The sequence below is a fragment of the Talpa europaea genome (genome assembly GCF_964194135.1).
Source record: "Talpa europaea genome assembly, chromosome: 8".
NCBI classification, from domain to species: domain Eukaryota; kingdom Metazoa; phylum Chordata; class Mammalia; order Eulipotyphla; family Talpidae; genus Talpa; species Talpa europaea.
In genome coordinates this window covers 6,298,709-6,303,957 of record NC_140075.1, presented here as the reverse complement: position 1 = coordinate 6,303,957, position 5,249 = coordinate 6,298,709, and the positions used below count along the sequence as shown (strand labels likewise).

The 5,249-nt window shown below is 59.8% G+C and overlaps 1 pseudogene across 1 annotated transcript; it reads right to left on the bottom strand.

Annotated features, from left to right (window-relative positions):
• Window positions 1-1,484: 1,484 nt before the first annotated feature.
• On the bottom strand, window positions 1,485-4,162 carry LOC311176181 (terminal nucleotidyltransferase 4A-like; annotated as a pseudogene). The gene is made up of 2 exons: window positions 3,210-4,162; window positions 1,485-2,986 (listed from the first exon to the last, which is right to left on the bottom strand). The product of its transcript is annotated as a terminal nucleotidyltransferase 4A-like (transcript).
• Between the last annotated feature and the right edge of the window lie 1,087 nt (window positions 4,163-5,249).

Here is a 5,249-nt window from a genome sequence, read left to right as displayed (position 1 = left end):
CAGCAGCGTCCTCGTGGGGGACAGTCCAGACCACGAATACATGGAGATTAGTACAGGCCTACAGTCAGTTTTTACAAATATTTCTTTAACAATAGGTTCACAATTTAAATGTTTTTAAATATTTTTGATAACGCTCCATCCTGGGGAACCGCAGCCGACGTGCTGCTCTCCTCGCGACGCCCCCGCGGGGACAGGCCCCCGCACCGTCAGGCGCGGCGTCCCCTCCACCTCGGCCCGCGGCACGTCCACCCTGAGGGGCTGTCGCGGGAGCGGGCCAGAGGGCCGGCGGTCAGACGAGGGGAGGCAGCTGTGCCGGAGCCCGGTGGGGCCGCAGAACCCCGTGTCGGGTGGGAGGAGGAGCCTCGCCAGAGACAGCAACTTGGCCACGGCGCCCGTCATCACAGGCAGGGTCAGGAGACCCAACCGAGGCGCTTCCGAGTTCACATTTGGTAAGGTTGTAGGCCGCGACCACTTCTCCCCTTAGAAAGTGATGCTTCTGGGGCCTCCCCGGTGGCGCAGCGGTTGAGCGCTGGGTTGTGAAGCTGCCCGCGGCCTCTGCAGTGCTGGTTCAATCCCCGGCTGCTCCCCGGCCACCGGGGAGGGTCCCATATGGCGCGCAGACCTCTCCTGCCGCCCGCTGCTCCCCTCAGCAGTGTACTTGGGTCCTTGTGCCTGCTCTGCTCCCCGCTCTGTCTCTGGTGAATCCTCTCACCCTCCCGCGCTTCTGACTGTACCCAGTGCTTGTATAAATAAATAAATATATCTTTAAAAAAAAAATTCTTGGGCCTCCCCGGTGGCACAGCGGTTGAGCGCTGGCTTGCGAAGCTGCCCGGAGCCTCTGCGGCACCGGTTCAATCCCCGGCTGTTCCCCGGCCACCGGAGGAGGGTCCCGCATGGCGCGCAGACCTCTCCTGCCGCCCGCTGCTCCCCTCAGCAGTGTCCTTCGGTCCTTCTGCCTGCTCTGCTCCCCGCTCTGGCTCTGGTAAATTCTCTCACCCTCCCGCACTTCTGACTGTACCCAGTGCTTGTATAAACAAAAACAAACAAATAAAATAAATAAAACATGACTCTATTGAGAAAATAACTAACTAAATAAATAAATAAATAAAAGAAAGTCATGCTTCTGGCACTTGAAATGCTGGATTTGTTGTCTAGTTTAAAAGAACCGATAGACTGAAACCCCGCGTCAGAGCAGATGGCGGAGCCTGGGTGGCCGCTCCGCCCCGCGGCCGCAAAGCCTCCCCCTCCGTCTGACCAAAAGAAACAACCCAAGAGTCAAACTCAAACCCTCAGTCATGGCATCCGTCATGGTGCTCGTCAGACCACCGGCTAGCACGACGAACCCAACTTAGAAAATGCAACTTGGGAAAGGATCTATAAGCGGTTTAAAAAAATTCCCTCATCCCTTAAATATAACTGATGTGAAAATATGAAATTCAATAAAAAATATCTGAGTTATTGCACACATCATACGTTTTCAATATTTACACAGAAAACAGCTTGGAAGTCTGCAAGGAAACGCAAGGGTAGTAACCACGGCCTGGCCCGGCGGCCGGCCAGCGCCGACTCCGTGGAATGGACACGCCGCCCAGGGCAGTGGAGCCAGCGCCCAGGAGGGCCCGCGGGACGAGGCTCCGGGGCCAGGGCCGCTGTGGCGGATGACGCCACACGGGGACAGGCAGGGGCCAGCGGGCGTGCGGGGCTGGTCTGGGGCGCCGTCTTCTGCTGAGGCTGACGGGCAGGCTGTCCCGCGTGTGCGCATTTCTTCCTCCTCCCGCCGGTGCGGCTGGACTGGTGGCGGCCGCAGTTGCCCACGGGCGGCCGCACTCCGCCGCTGCCCACCGAGCCGTAGCCGCCACTCTGGTCATGGCTGTGGGCACCTTTCACGGACAGCTTCATGCCGCTGTGCTTGTGAGACAGGTGAGGGCTGGAGAGCGGGTTGGGGGAAGTGGGCACGACGGCGGGGGCAGACAGGTGGTGGATGGCCTTCAGCGCTGGCGGCCCCTCCACGCTCACTTGCCTGCCAGGGACGGGGGCCACCCTGAGGGCCGATGCAGCAAGAGTGAACCTGGTCTGCGTGTTGGTTGTCATGACCAGCGTTCTGGACGTGGCGGCCTGAGGTTTGCCGCTGGGCATGGGTAGGGCGGCCGGCAGGCTGGCGAGCAGGGGTGCCGGGGCTTGGAGACTGAACTGGTAGACCTGGGCGCGCAGCAGGGTGGCGTGTCTGAGTCGACGTCACTGCCAGAGAGAGAGGACACAGAGGACGCGGACGAGCCGGACAAGAGCAGCTGGGGGCTGGGCAGAGACGGCACCAGCGCTGGCTGGAGGGCGAGCTGGGGTCTCGGCGCTGGGTCTGGTCCCCCTCGCAGGGGCTGATCCCTTCTCTTGTCTTGACCCTGTGGTCGAGGTCGGGGCCCGGGGGGGTCTTGCCAAGCCACTTCTCCTTGATCCAGCGCTGGTAGTCAATCACCTCCTGCGTGACCTTGATGATTCTCCCCAGCGTGCTTTCAGAGTCTCTGTTCGGGTAGGACCTGGCCAGAGGCGACACGGCATGGCTGAGGACGATGTAGGCATAGTCGAAAACCTGCTTCACCTGCATGGCCCCATAGGAGCTGCGGCCAACGTCGTTTCCTGGCAGCAGGGGGTCCTCGATGCACAGCATGGACGGCCCGTACCCGCTGGTCATGGCCTTCATGATCTCCTCTTTGGCGACATAAGCACCTCCTTCTTTTATTCTAATACCAGTCTTTAAGTAATCAAAGTTTCTTCCATAGAGTTCAAAAAATTCTACAAGCAGCATTCCAAGGTTTTCATCTGCTCTCTGGGCATCGATTCTTGGGTGCAGCTGCAGAATGCTGATGGCCATTAAAATCAGGCTGTAGGAGCTGATCCCGCCTGTGAAAACTTTGTGCAGGTCCCGCTGCAGGAGGAACTGCTTCAGAACTAAAATCAAGTACGGCAGCAAGGAGTATTTCTTCATGTAGCTCTTTTTTTTTTTTAAGATTTATTCATTTATTTATTTATTTATTTATTTATTTATTTATTTATACAAGCACTGGATACAGTCAGAAGCGCGGGAGGGTGAGAGAATTCACCAGAGCCAGAGCGGGGAGCAGAGCAGGCAGAAGGACCGAATTACACTGCTGAGGGGAGCAGCGGGCGGCAGGAGAGGTCTGCGCGCCATGTGGGACCCTCCTCCGGATGTAGCTCTTGATGAGCTCCACCGCCCGCACGCCCGTCTCCATGTTGAAGCTGATGTCCACCTTCACCTCCGTCTCCTGGTCTGTGAGCTTGATGATGGGCACGGTCGCTTTGTCCAGGACTTTGATGGAGCATGGCTCGGCCACATTGTGCTTCCGCAGGGCCTGCTCCAGCAGCTGCAGGGGAGGGCGCTCCCAATTTCCAAAGACCACTAAGTCGATGTCGGTGGTAGGAAGGTAGAGGCCTGTGCTGAAGCTGCCAAAGATCTGCACCTCAGCCGTGGGCCACAGGTCCTTGACCACAGTCTTGATGCATGCCACCACCTCCCTGCGCATGGCCGCCTCCTCGGGGCGCGGGGACATGAAGTTGTAGAAGTCCATAATCTCCTCGTGGAGCCCCTGGATGCCCGGGCTGTAGGCGCGGCTCTTCCACGGCGTGCCCGGCGCGGCGCCGCGGCTACCGGACAGCAGGAAGTTGAGGACGTAGGTGCTCGCCTTTTTCTTGCGCAGCCGGCGGCCCGGGTGGAAGCGCGGCGGCGGCTGGGACGCGGTGGGCGCGCGGGCCGGGGCGCCGTTGGCGGGGCCGCTGGGGAGGCCGCCTGCCCAGGCCTGCGCGGCGCCGCCAGACGACGAGGACGAGCCGCTGGGGCTCTCGGCGCTCGACTCGGCGTTGGGCGACGAGGACGGCGACTGCGCCTGGTGCGGGCGGCGCGTGCCCTGGGCCGCGGGGGGCGGCTCGGCGGGGCCAGCGCGGGCGCGGGCGGCGGGGGCGCGGCGGGGGTTCCCCGCGGCCTCCACTCGCGCCCCCACCCCCTCGCCCGACCGCGCCAGTTGAGGCAGAGCAGGGATGCAAAGCCCGCGCCGCCGCAGCCCACACCCTGCGAGGTCGCCCAGATCTGCATCCACAGCGCGTTGGCCGGGCCCTTCTGCTCGGGCTGGGTCCAGGCCACGCGCGGATCCATCCACGTGCCGCGGCCCCCCGCCCCCCCCCCCCCCCCGCCCCGCCCTGCTTGGCGCGGAGCATGGACGTGCAGGCGGCGATGGACGGACACGCGGCTCTGGGTCTCGGCGGGGGCGGGGCGGCTCAGGCGGCGGGGCGTGGCCATGGGCGGGGGCAGCGGGCGGCGGCGGGGAGACATAAATTTTTTATTTGAAAAAAAAATAATAGAAAAATAAAGAAGACTTTGATAGTGAAAGGTTCAGTGCGGTAAAGACAAAGAGAGCCAGGCTACATTTCTCAAAGGGAGGGAAAGTTTATTGCGCCCCGGGCGGACCTCATGCACCCAAGGCGGGGGTCAGTGAAGCTGCGCACGTTGTTAGGGGGAAGCAGGGTTTTATAGGGCGAGGAGAGGTCAGGTGGGTAGTTGGGCTCCTGCAGCGGGAGAAGTTTGTAGGGCACATAGAGGTTCTTTTTCTGAGAAGAGACTCGTGGGGGGAGGGGGGAGCCTCATTGTCTGAGTCCTCCAGGCAGGTATCCCCATTCCTGCCCCCCAGGTGGGCTTCCTGGTTGTCTCCTGCATTCTGGCCTCCTGCATGAACCTTTCATACCAGCCTTTTGTTGATGGGAAAAGGGGCAACGGCTCTTTCTTTGGCTACTTCCTGCTGAAAAGGGGCGAAGATCAAGGGGGTGGCTCAGGCCTGGTTATGAGGGTCTTTTGCGGGGATGCGAGAATACGGATGGAGCAGGAGCTGGTTAAAGGTGGTAGGAGACATTTCCCGAATGCGAGCCTGTATGAACTTTAGGAGGCAAGGAGCGAAAAGAAAAAAATAAGGTTATCATTAGTATTGGCCCCAAGAGTGGGAGGAGCCATGACACTAGGACTTTGAAACCATGTCAGCAAAGAGTTGGAGTCCCCTGGTTTCCCATTCTATGTCTTTGCGTAGTTTTATTAAGTCTTCTGCATTTTGTTCTACAATCCCCGATTTGTTGATATAGTAACAACATTTTTCTGAGAAACAGGCAGGTACCCCCTTTATTAGCTGTTAACAAGTCCAGAGCCTGCTGGCTTTGGAGACTGACCTGTGCCAGGGAGGTGAGCTGTCTTTGTA